Source organism: Pipra filicauda, unplaced genomic scaffold (genome assembly GCF_003945595.2).
Source record: "Pipra filicauda isolate LSUMZ 115617 unplaced genomic scaffold, ASM394559v2 scaffold146_size1912638_pilon, whole genome shotgun sequence".
NCBI lineage: Eukaryota > Metazoa > Chordata > Aves > Passeriformes > Pipridae > Pipra > Pipra filicauda.
This window is the reverse complement of record NW_024103951.1, coordinates 1891962-1905729: the sequence shown is the minus strand read 5'-3', so window position 1 is coordinate 1905729 and position 13768 is coordinate 1891962. Positions and strand designations below refer to the sequence as shown.

The 13768-nt window shown below is 39.7% G+C and overlaps 1 long non-coding RNA gene across 1 annotated transcript; it reads right to left on the bottom strand.

The window, feature by feature from the left end:
* Positions 1-1137: 1137 nt before the first annotated feature.
* Positions 1138-13484, bottom strand: LOC120322721. Its single transcript, XR_005562581.1, has 3 exons — positions 10834-13484; positions 10187-10282; positions 1138-1263 (listed from the first exon to the last, which is right to left on the bottom strand). It is a non-coding gene; the product is annotated as an uncharacterized LOC120322721 (long non-coding RNA).
* Between the last annotated feature and the right edge of the window lie 284 nt (positions 13485-13768).

The window sequence follows — 13768 nt, the reverse complement described above, 5'->3', positions numbered from 1 at the left end:
ACCAACCATACAACATCAAGGGTAGAGCCATAAAGAGCCTAATGGGCAAAACAAGCTGCAATCAGACCCACTGGCTTGTGGTCATCAGAGGCTGAAAAAGCCACACGTCCCTGTCTTACATGCAGATGAGTTTAAACACACAAAAATAGTAGCAGAAAACCACAAAGTTTCTTTCATCTTCTCTCCCCCTTTTTTTTAAGTTGTCTATCATATGCAAAAGACACATTCTAAATCTAAAGCAATCTTCTGAATTTTGGGATTTTTTTTACACTATGCGAAAGGAACATAGCCCAGAAGGACCGTGCTCATTAAAACAAGATGCAAGGGAAACAACAAAGAATGTTATCCTAGCCTATGGATACACATTTTTCCCTGCCCTCTAACAGCAACTAATTACACTGCTGTGTATTAGACCAGATTTACACAAAACACGGCTTTGCCTAGCAAATGTTATCTCTCAGAAGTAGGTGATAATCAGTCGTATGGCACAATGCTCACTTGTCACCTACCCTGACCTGCCTTCAGCACCACCCTCCTGCTTAGTCATCAGGACACGAGGGCCCTCTGCACTGACCCAGGATTAATTATCTGAAGCACAACATAATTTATCTTTTCTTAAACAAACCAACCGCTTGTGATGAGCCAATTCAACTGTTTAAAGTTTCCTAATGTGAGGGCACAAATAAGGGGAAGTTCCAACACTCAACCCTCACAGCAGTTTTCTCAATCCCGTCTGCTCTGATGCAACGAAACACAGGAATTGCAGCAGATTTTACTCAAAGGAATTGCTGCAGTTTTTCACTCAAATGTGGTTTGTCTACTTTCATGGAAAGATTCAATCACATTCAATTACTTAATTGCACTACAAAATGCAGGTTTTTTTGATTTAAGTTGGCCTGATTTGAAGTCTCGAAATTGTATAGATTCCTCTGAGGCACACAAAACTGTTTTTCTTACTTTTTGGAAAAACAAACAAACAAAAACCCTGAGGAAAAAAAAACAAACCAAAACCCAAAACAAACTCCAAGTATTTAAATACAGATAGAATGCTTAAACAACAAATAATCATGGCCATTTTTAAACACACCTATAGATCACTATATGTAGAAAACAAAAGGGGAGGGCACTTACAGAATTGTAGACTGAGGCTCAGAAAGGCCAACAAGGCTGCCAAGGCCAGCAAGAACAGAAAACGGTTTCGGAAAAGCATTATTATTCCTTCTGCTTTCTCTTCATGGTTCCATCTTCATATACCACTGGTTCCTGCAAACAACAAAACGTTGGCAAATATATTTCAGATGTGGAAGCATCAGCTACAGCAAAGAAAATTCAAATATCCTTTTGACAGTGTCAAGTTGTTTCTTAAAGGCAAGCACACGAGGAAATTCAAGTTGGCAACAATGGTATGGATAAGTTGCCTTCGCCCTAGTTATAATATTAACTATATTTCCACATGACAGAACTTTCAAGTAAATTTAAAAAAATGCCATTTCCTGTAAAATTAAGTTTTCCCCTGTTAAGACAGGGTTAATACATTCACAATTCTTATTTAAGACAATAAAGAGTAAGAAAAACTGTCAACACCACTACACAGAAAATGGGAAAGTAATTAAACTTCAGGACTCAACTCATTGCAATAGTGAAAATACAAAAAAATCCCCAAGCCCTTTCCTGAAAATATCCAAACAAGAAGCATGCACCGTAAGGAAAAGACATTCCCAAGTGCACAGAATTTGCTGAAGTGCCCTGTTTTCACAGATGTACATTTTCCTTTGGAAAATAGCTCTATATAAGGGATGGGGGTGGGGTGTTCTCCCCCTACACTTTTTTTTTTAAACAACCAGCTGCTCTTATGTGCAAGAGATGCCTCTTCCTAGCATTGACAGCGTGTTGCAGGAAATTGGTTAGTCTTGAAAGAAACCTTCTGAGATTCTCAGATCCTTTGAACTGAGCTCTGTTTATGACAAAACATTCAAACATGTTGACAAAAAATAACTTTTTTCCCCACACACAGTTTCATTTTGCCCCAGCACTTATTTCCTCACAGAAAGAGACGTCCCTTCCTTCTTTCCTGCTTTTGATAATGACAAGGTTTACACATCCATGTAATTAATACGTATTTGCTTGCCAAAACTCTTCTGCACTCTGAAAACTAACCATCTTAGCAAGATTTTAATCTTTACCTCTGAGTGCTGATAAAATCACAACCTCAAAATTCAGATTTCCCCTCCACCCCCTAATTAATTTTCTTATTAGTATTTGAAATGGTCTCGGGAATCACTGAACTTATTTTATCTATTGTGGTTGGTCTTGAAAAGTTGTGGGATCTACGATGTGGCCCAAAGGGACTTTCATCATACAAAGCAATGAGACCCAAGAGCACTAGTGGTGATCTCACAGAAATGAAAGCAGTGGGGCTTGCAGTAAGTGAAATCCATTATGCATGTGCATTTTGCAGGATTGAGGTCTTTCCATCTCGTTTTACTTGGAGAGCTGCTTTTACAGCTTTTGGAAACTGTGGAAAAATGGAAAGATCTGGAGATTCTGAGAAGCAAAAAACCAGAATCATTACAGTATTTTTCCCAAATGCCAACAGCACCATAAATGGCATGTGCAAGCAGTAATAAAAATAGAGTTAAAAAAAATAGAGAAAGACGGAACAATTTTAACAGTCTCAATTTCACAAAATCATAGCTCATCTGGGAACATCTTAGTGAAAGGCATGTGGGAACAAAACTGAACTACAGCACTGCAACTCAACAAAGCTGTGAAGGGTAAAGGTAAAAGGATTAGTGTATACAATACACCAGGAGAGAATAAAGCAGTTCAACCAAACAGATGGAAGAACAGAAGGGGAACCACAGGAAAAAGCAAAAATAGACTTAGCAGGGAGGAGAAGGTAAAATCTATTAAAAAGCTCTCAGGAACAAGAGGTCTTGTACACAGTCTACGCTCATTAATAACATTTTTGCATAAAATAAAACTGCCACAAAAAAAAGGAAAAATTACAAGACTGGAAAATAGGAGATCATACACACCTCATAATACCAAAATGTTTTAGAGAATAAGCTTAATTAGCTTTAAGCCTTAATTGCAAGATCAGAAGTTTTAAAATATTGAATTTGAAATTCATCACTCAAGAAATTATAAACAAGGTGGAAAGACTTTTTTCTTTTAAATATACCTTGGCTTGCTAACAAATTAAAAGTTGCTGTGTTGCAACTTATGAGGAACAGGAACATCTCCTGTTGAGTAGTTGTTAATTAAAAGCCTGTCAATACAATTTGTCATCAGTTCTTACTTGGTAACAAGCTCGTGGGAATCAGGTGAACATTTGAGAGCCCGTGTACTGAAGCCTCTGCTCCTCTGTGATGGCACACAAGGTGCTCCCAGGGAAAAGCAGCACTTAGCCAGCACAGAATAGTGCAGGCAGTACAATAAGTATTGTGAGCACTCACTGAAGTGAGCATTTGTAAGCTAAAAGAGAGAAAACGAAGCTGGGAGGTGGAAAAATAAAAGCCAACCAACCTTCTCTTCCCACAAACCTATTTTTACGTGCAGATGAAACAAAAAAACAATCCACACAGCAAAACACATTTTGGGTTTTCAGGTTATAGGACCATGTAGCAAGAGGCTGCAGCACTGCAGAGCATCTGCTGCTACGGTGACATTTAGGTCATGTCGATCTTTATCTATTTACTCTTGGCACAGGTCGGAGTGCAGGTCATGCCCCAGCCCCACCATCTCCACACTGTGAGCTCCCAGTGCCCAAAGGTCAATTCTGTCAACAACTGACAGCACTACCTCAATAGTCCCCAGGAACAGGCCTTGGCTCTGTGCCTCAGACACAAGGAAGTACTGACTGCTTTTCAAGGTGAGTAAGTCCCACACCGCTGCAGAACAGGTGGAACTCGGCACCGGGAGCGGCAGCATTCCAGCAGCAGCTTCTGATGTGTGCTCAAAATGCAGTGATTTAAGCTCATCCCCAAGACCGGGAGGTTTAGATTGGATACTAGGAAAAATCTCTCTACAGAATGGGCTGTTAAGCATTGGGACAGGTTGCCCAGGGCAGTGGTGGAGTCTCCATCCCTGGAGGGATTTAACAGATGTGGAGATGTAGCGCTTGGGTGACAGGGTTTAGTGGTGGGCTTGGCAGTGCTGGGGGAACAGTTGGACTCAACGATTTTAAAGGTCTTTAACAACTTAAACAATTCCACAATTCTGTTTCCATGAATGTAGGACTTGATAAAGGCAACCTACAGAACTCCAAACATTTCAGTGACACTAATTATGTGTGACACACTTAAGCAGTCTAGATATTCATAATGATAGCCATTATATGGAAACACAGATAAGTAAAAGGCTACTTTCGAGTCACCTTTTGCAGCATACCTACCTACCTACCCACAGAATTTAACTTTTCCTTTTAAACGTGATCCAAAACCTCAACTCATCAAAACACCTCAGAATGACTCACAGCATGTAGAGCATCCTCAGCTCTTACCTAATCACACCCACGTGTTAGTGTAAGGTGCTAAGCTGCTGCATGCTCACACAAAGGTAAAAACAGATTAATGATTGAAGGCCAAGCCAGGGAGTCAGGAGACTAGGCCACGTCCCTGGAAAAGTTAGTAACTCCCTAGAAATGTTGGGAGAGCAGCCTGTCTGCCCGGAGCCCATGGGAGGCAGAGCAGCTGCCAGCACTAACCTACTTTCTGTGCAGCACTCATGGGGCACCGGCAGCCACTGCTTCACAGAGAACCCCCCCAGCAACCCCTCCTCCTCAGCAAAATACAGAGAAGGCATTTTTTGCAGGGTTGACTAGCTAAACTATTTCTTTTGATTATATTAAGTCAGGCCCTGAAAATAACTTGACATCAATGCTTTCAAATGGCTTGTGAGGTTGGACGTGACACTAAACCACCACTGCCAAACTTTTGTGCCAATTGACTGATACTGCTACATCCTCTAAATCACCAGTATCCATCTATAATACAAACCTACTTTCCAGCATGAAGTGTAAGCATGGAATTATACTGACTCACCATGACAGCTCAAATGAATCTACTTGATTAAAATAGCATGTCTCCATAAATAATCAATAGTGCTCCTCAAGTCTGCCTCAATAAAATTACTGTATTTATCTGATGTGGTACATCAAAATGACATTGTCTACTAAAACAAGTGAGCAAAAGTGGTCACAATTAACCAGCAAAGAGAAATGGTGACTTTGCCCAAAAAAGAAGGTAGTGCTCAGCCTGTACCTAACTATAGACCAAAGACAGAGGTATACTTTGCAGCAAGTTTATAGAGCGTAGGAGGGAGAAAAAAAAAATCCTACAGACAACATAAGGTTGATTTGGACTAACATTCATAGTTTTAGAAAAGGTCATGGAATAAGCAGGTCAGGGACCCACTTACTAGTCTGATGTCTCTTCACTGCAAAAGAAAGTTTTAAATTATCTTTTTGATATAGCTACATCTGTAGGCTTATTTTCTGACAAAACCTGTTCTGAAGATACCTGAAATGAAGGTGAAAGCTCCTGATACAATTCTAATGAAAATGTCTGCCTTGGCTTTCACTTTAACCTGTGATGCTCCACCAATTAATCCCCAGTCATTGGGGAGCAGCCCACCAGGCAGTACATTTTTCACCTACTAAAACCCACAAGTCCAGAGAACTCCAGACAGTGAGGAACTTCATACTCTTGAATTGGCAAGTGCAGAAAATAGTTGAGTCAGTAAGTGGCACAAGCCAAACCTTTTCTTTGGTGCTTCAAGGGATTTGCTTTTTTTACTGCAGGAATGAAAAGCAGTGGCTGGGATTGACATGACCAAATCGACCAGTGGCAAAGATCTGTGGCAAGCACCAGACAGAGAGGAAATGGGAACACTCAATTCTCTGGTCAGCACGACCTGCTTAGCTACTCGTGCTTGTAATTGTCACAGTGAGGAAACCCTCACAAAACCCCCACAGCCGACTGTAACAGCAGCAATGTAAAGTGGGCAGAGGATCCCTGCAACACTGCAGCTGCATTTTGCACAGCATCACAAAGTAATACAGCCAGCACCTGTGACACTGTTAACCACAGCTCTTCATTTTCCCACTGGAAAGGAACAAGCACTCATTCTTTTTAAAAAGAACATTTACAAAAAATAGGTCACAACACTTGGTGCAAAAAAAAAACGTATTTCTAAAAAGAGTAAAACCAGCTCATCATCAAAAATATTAAATAAAACCTGCTTGGTAATGTTACTCGCGTTAGCCCACCCCACGACTGAAGCTGGAACTCAGTAACCACAGAACGCACAAACCTCAACTGAAAGTACAAACAGGTCAGCAGTCGTATTACAAAGAAAAAAAACCCAAACAAATAAACAATATAAGTGAAGATAAGGAAAGCCATGGTAAAAGAAAAAAAAACCAAACAAAACAAAAAAAGCCATGTACCACTCCAGAGTAGCCAGGCACAGAAACAGCAGGAAGCTGTGCCTGTCCAGCAAAGCATGGCTACATGTTGATATGTACAAACTAAAAGTTACTTATTATAATTTTATTTTTTAATTAGTTTAGCAGCAAGTATCTGATTTAAAAAAAAAAAAAAAAAAAAAAAAAAAACACAAAATCTAAGTTGCTTAAGTATAATTAAAGTGTCTACATCTAAATTTCTCTTTTTTTCTATTCCAAGTTTCTCCCTTACCTAATCAGTACTAAAATTCTGAAACTGGCCCAGCTGGTCTTGTGATGTGCAAAAGCAATTGACAGTGGCCCAGCAGTGCTGCCCACTCTGTCAAAGCAACCAGCACAAGCTCCCACTTCATAAAAGCTGAGGGATCAAACAGATCTTACTCAAACAATTTTGCCCCTCTCTCCAGCACTCATTATTTTTGCTGTGCAGCAAATTTACCACTGAATTTAATCAGTCAGCAAGGGTGACAGAAGGGATGAAGGGACCATTAGCAACGCTGAAAACTGACCACACCTCAAAGATAATCCACTGTTCTCAATATAAAAGTCCACTTGACTCCAAAATCTTTGCTTTTAAATCTCAAGGTGCACAAGCTGATGAATCGGTGATCATTTCAAACACCTCTTTCTCCCAACCAGCTTTGAGGTGTTTGAGCAGGACTCTCATACAGTTTTACTCTGGAAATTCTGGAGAAATCATCTTCAGCTTACACCCTTCAGAAGACTGTTTCCATCTTTTGAACTCTGTCCCATTCAATCATGGTTATGAGCTGCCTTCTTTCAGAGATCAGATGCTCAGAGACACAAGCAGAACAACTGTTTACATCATTAAGGTTTGCGTTTGATTTTTTCCAGTCTAAGTCCTTTAGAATATAACATACAAGTCTATGAATCTCTTGAAATTGGGCAATAAACACAACCATGCAGAGACATCTATATTCAAGTTTTGTGCATTAATGTCACAGTTAATGTAATGTAACATCAGAACATTACAACTACCTTTTATGGGTTTCCCAGCATTGGAAGTTCACTTATTTTGCAGCCAGAAGTCTCCCAGTTTCTGGAGCTTCCTTAAATTTACATCAGTGTTCTGATTACATGATGCCCATGTTATCTTGAACAAAGACAACTGAGAAAAAAAGTATAGAAACTGCTAAAAAGCATGAAAAGATCATTAAGTGTTGGATTTTATATATTTTTTCACCCTTGCACAGTGTACCCTGCAGGTGTGTCAGCTCACCTCCTCTGCACTCTGACCACTAATACATGAACAAAACTATAGTTTTAAAATATAAATATCTAACTCCTTTAGTCATTGCCCTAAATCATCTTTTCCTTCTCTATGCTCTGCTATTCCTAAAATTATCAGCATATGTGAGAGAAGTTCTGAACAGTTGCAATTCAGACATAATTTCCATGACCTGCACAACCTTCTGTTAAAAACAAATAAATAAAAGTATTTTAAACTTAGTCTCCTTTCCCCCTCTTCCCAGAAGACTTATCCTTTAGAGATTCCACTTGGAGATAGCTTGCCTTCATGCCCAGGCTCCAGCAGCATCCTGGTGGCAAAGGCATATTTCCTCCTATCAGTTTCACTATTCTATTTATAAAGAACATCAAGTGTTCCCATCAGCCAGGACACAGTGGTGACATGCCCCTGCCTGGAGGAACTTAACAGGAATCTAAATTAGCTCTGACTGTCAAAAAAGAGAAAATGCAGGATTGCACATAGAAACAATTATGGAATGTTTATTTCAACATGTCTGTAGTCTCCTTTATGTTCTACTTTCACCCAGATTTAGATACCTGTTTAGATCAGAGGACAAAGTGATGGTCAGCATCAAAATTCATGCTTTGCAGCTCATGCATTCTCTCTCTTTTGATTAGTACTTTTAGTCATACTTGTTAGTCACTGATGCTCTGATGTCAGTTCACTCTGGGGGCTCAGAGCAGAAACGAGAACCTCTGTGCCCAAGTTCTGCTCCACATTATGGGAAACACCCAGGGAAAGCTCCACATGGCACCACAGGAACCTTCGAAGGCCGGTCCTTCAGCAGAGATGTCTGTTTGGCACCACCAGCACTGCTGTAAGGTCTCAGAGTGCAGCAGAATCTCTGAGCATGAATGTGGTTTGGAATCTGAAGCTGCATTTTGGACAGAACACGATACAGCATGGACTACTTCCCTTCAAACCACAGAGAGGCTTCACTGTTGTGTTACAGTCTACCAATAAAATCCAATCTATAATAAAATCTGTCAAATGACAAAGCTTAAAACAGAGTTGAAATAATGATAGATCAGAAACCATTTCCCTTTTTAAAAAGTCAGACTTCATGGCATACCCAAATTGTAAGTACTGAAGAGACTACTGCAGTTCCTTTGCAGCTTAACACCTCTCATTTTCATATTCCTTTAAGGAACTGCTGAAAATTCTCCACGCTTTGGTCTTTGGTTTTCCAACTATGATTTTATAGGTATCACATGGTTTACTTGTCTGAACAGCAAATGTATGAGAGCATGAAATATTTCCAAGAGTAGATGTCCTTAACTGTGGTTTCTTCTAGTCCACCTAAACACTTAGTTCAAGAGATCCTTGCATTCAGACAAACTTCTCAGTGAGTGCTTTGATCTGTCCTTGACTACTTCTTTTTGGCTGGAAACAATGTCAGTGTTCTACAGCTGTACATGTTACTGTGTAGAAACCTGAAAAAAGTTGCAGTCAACAATGACCCACCAGTTCAGTACATCACTTTGGAGGCTCTGTATGAACCAAGTTTTAATACCTAGGAAAATCTGTCACAAGCCCATCATCCACTTCAGGAATGTCCCCATATTACTACTGCTTTTCCTATGCAATAATGAGTCATACATGTCTCTGAACTTCAGAGAAAGTAAAAACAAAACCAAAGGAAGTTCTTTTACTTCCTTAAAGGAAACTGAGCAACTCTTTTTTAACATTATTATGAAACTTGAAAGAAACCTTGTGATTTTGATGGCTCCAGGCCAGAACTGAATATTAACTGGCAGCAAAACCATTCCGGATCATACAGATACTTAAATAATTCTTAAAAAACAGCACCAGAACGTAATTATTTTAAACTTACAATTTTAAAAGGGTATACCATATGCTCGTAATTGTATGAGCAGAGATCCTAATCACACCCAGATCACAGCCAGTGGCTGATCAGATAACACCACAGCTCCAAAAAGCAGAACTTAGAGCGCTTGAATTATGAAATGATTTTCAAGAGTTTTTTAAGTTAAGATTTTACTTTTTACAGTTTCAATTGTTTAAACAACTCCATGTCCTACCATAACACTCCCCTCTGCATCCGTTTCCTTTGAACACGCCTCTGAACAGGAACCTGCCTCCTTCTGCTCCTGCATCAGGGGTTGTGTTTTGCTGCAAATACCTTCTTTTGGCACTCACTTCGAAAGCAAACACTGCAGGGATGCACTCAAAGCTAGTTGTGATTAACCAGTGAAGTCACATTGAATAAACAGATCAGCGAAGAAAGCTCATAAATGCAGAAAAATGCTTATTTTCCCATACTGGGTCAAAGTTATCCCATCCAATGTTTGAGATGAAGTTAGTATTAAGGACAGCATTTTCTTCTGCATGTCAGCTCTCCCACTCAGGTTAGATGGATCTGAACTCCCAAATCTGCCCTTCTTTTAATTCCAGATGACCTTATACTGGGGCAGTTTATAACCTACCTGCACACACACACATTCTAATATGAGAGGTCCCACACCTGCAGTTCTCAGGAGTTCACACACGTTGATTTGCTCACAGTATTCCAACTGAATGGACTTGGGGAAATTCTAGTTAAGTCAAAAGAGACACTGACTTAATAATCTCTTCAGCCTACTCACCATCCCGTCTCATATCCTGTCTTCAGCTGCTCCTTCACCCCTCACCCTCACTTGCTAGAATCCGAACCCACCCAGTTCCCCTGGCCCTTCACTCAAGCTCCACCTATAACCACTACCCAGCTATGCCTTCAGCTCACCCTAAAACTGTCATTTTACATCTGGTGATTTGGCCTTTACCAAGAGCTTTCCAGGAAATAAAACACAATTTTACTAAATTAGTTAAATTATACATGTGAAAAATGTCAGTGCAACAACCTGATGTTAGAAGTGTTTGTGCAAGAGGGATGGAATGGCTAACACTGATTTCATTACCCATTACATTTCTATTCTATCCTTGTGCTTGAGTGGTATTTTGACCTTCATCCCAAAAGATGTTTCTCCTGACTTCTCCCTGCTACAAGATTCCATCCTATTATATGCCAGGTCACCCAAAACTTCCATATTCAACCACCTCTATGCAATCTCAAGGATCCAAAATTACAGGATACAGATACAGGCTTCTGTTTCTCTTCCAAATGGAAAACTTTTGCCTCTTCACAGGCTATATTGTCCATTGCAGCAACAACAACTGGCAGCTCATACTGGAGAGGAAAAAAAGGAAAAAAGAAAGGGGCGGGGGGGGGGAAAAGACTAAACAGAGTTTATTCAGCAATTTTGTCATCTTCCTGCAATCTAACCCCAGAATGGTGATTACTCAGATGCATTAGCAGACATTCAGCATTTTCTGCCGCCCTTTCTTTCCCACAGCACTGTACAACTGCCAACTTGCCTGGCTGCTGGAGAGCTGAGTGGGGAATAACATAGGCATCACACTGGGAACACTGCTGTGCTCCTGGCAAAGGGCATGCCTGGCTTTTCCCTTGATCCTCAGGGCAGCAGCACAAGTTAACCACTGCAAACACGTCATGTTACAGCTACAGACAACTCAACACACAGGTGCAGGCAGAGGAGTTATTTCTTCAAAAGGAAAAACAAAAACAGTGCTGCCATTAAACACAATGTCCCAGCATTTCCTCAGAAAGGCCCATGGGCCACATTTTTGTTGCTTAGCTGGTTTTATAATTTATCAGCCCACAGAAGCTCCTTATGAAGGTACCCAAAGGTCTTCAGAGACAGAAACACAAGCCTGTGTTCAGACTCCAGGAGCAATCAGTAAACCAACATCATAATGACAGATCCAAGAAAGATGAACAAAGGAAGAAAAATATGGCTTTGTCCTTTTAAAATAGTCATTAACAACAGAGTGTAGCAGACATTTGCAGGGTTTTACACCAGCCACTGCTAGCACTGGGAAATCATAGTACAGTATCTTCCACTGCATACGTAACTGAAATTTATCACAGACATGGAAACAAAGTTATAGTATTTATTTTTATATTTTCACAAGGGAAGCCATGAATTACATGACAATTTCCGGGGGAAACTAACTTCATTCTTGGTACATAATAAAATTTGAGGTGGTTGCAGAAACTATGAATGGATCGGCTGGAAAACAACCACTGAGTAGGATTTCCAAGCAGCAGTTCTGAATGACTTTACCATGTGGCACAAACAAATAGGCTTAATTATTTCAGCTTCCAAAAATCAGTTATTTTTAAGAAATCTGCCAGCTGTCTAGCTGTTCAAAGCACAGTTTGTTTCTCTAATCAATATGAAATACCCTGTCAATCATACTCTGAATTCTCTGCCTGTCATCAGAACCACTTAGTGCATAATCACACACTTACCATCCACCTTTGTAGCTCTCCTGGCAAATGTTCCTATTATCAGCTTGCACAATGAAAAAAAATGCTCTTTTTTGCTGCTTAGGATGACCTATTACATTGATGATTCAGGCATTATCTGATTTTTTAAAAACAATAATAAGTGCCATTTGTCACAGTACACCTTCCCACTCTTTATTTCTTCACTGAGCAAGAAAATGTCTCACCCAGCTGTAATCAGAGACTACCTAATACTTTCAAGACAAACAAGAACATTAATTTTGAATTCTACCCTAAACTCAATGCCACAAAACAAGCCACATGGGCAAAGCTCACATGCTCCTGCATTGACGTGCATCAGGACTCATGTATCCTCCCCTACAAGTTTTAGACAATAAAATTTCCCAAACTTTTCTGCCCTAAATGATTTGCAAAGCCAAATGATTGTTTCAGGGCACTCTTGGTGGGATTCACTGAAGTGCAGCCTGGTTTTAACAGAATATGTAGCGTGTCATGGTCTGTATGATATTTCTAGCAGCTTTCTGGAAAACTGCTATATGAACCTTCAGTTGTCACCATTCTTTATGTAGCTTTATGATCAACTGTTTCCAGTTCTGTTTCTGTGTAACTTATACCATACACTGTCCTGCATTTACATTCCCTGTTATGGAAAACATTTTGGAAAGCATTTTGAAGAAGAAAAACAGAAAATATGTATTTCGTTGCAGTACTGATAAAATATTGTGCTTTATTTTAGCACAAGTCCAGTAAAATTACCATGACACTAAAACCTATGCAAGTAGAAATCCTGCATGAAATCTACATCTAAAGTCTCCTCCCAGGTGTTTGACATTTCCTCCCCTTTTGCTGCACAATTTAAGTTTTCTTTTTTGTATATAATTTCCCACCCAAGCTAGAGTATTTTTAAATACACCCTTCTGAACAGGTTTGACCCAAAGTACACTGTCCAACATTTGGGCATTTCTTTTTAAGCAGATCTTTCCCCACCCAGGTTCCTGTCTAGCAGTGTTGGTCTGTTCTACTCCAGTGCCTGCCTCCTCCTTTTGGTAGAGGCCCTTGAAGGCTCCACCCTCTTGGACAATTAAGGTACCACCACCTCCTTTGTAGCACCCATCATAAATCTAAATCATAAAGCATATGTTAGTAGGTGGCTTAACATTTAATTCCTATGCTAATTTGATTTATGTTTGTGAGCAACACATACCTCACAGTGGTTTTTCACTTAATTAATTGCCAATTTTTTTATTAGTCAAAAGATAAAATCTTGGGGAGATGAGAGAATATGCAACTAGAACTGACCATAAATACAGATAAAAGCCACACTTAGGACCACATGAATCCACCATTCCTCTTTTGGGCAATAACGTGCAGATACACTTGTGATACAAAGCCTTTATACCTAAATATATATATATATATATATATTTCATTTCTTTTTTTTTTTTACATCTGCAACTTCAGGAGAAAAAGCATCCAAAAAAAATTAAACTGAAGTCTAGTTTCAAAGGTCCCCTAAGAGATTACGAAAATGAACAAAGACCTACATAAGAAACCTCACAGGACACTTAAGGTTTCATTTGTCTAAGGAGGTCATGATAAATATGTAAAAATATACACCCCATTGTAAAACCACTGGAGGAAGCAAACTTCCTGGGGGACAGGGGGTTTTGCAAAACCTGAAGCATTGCTTTTGTGTGCC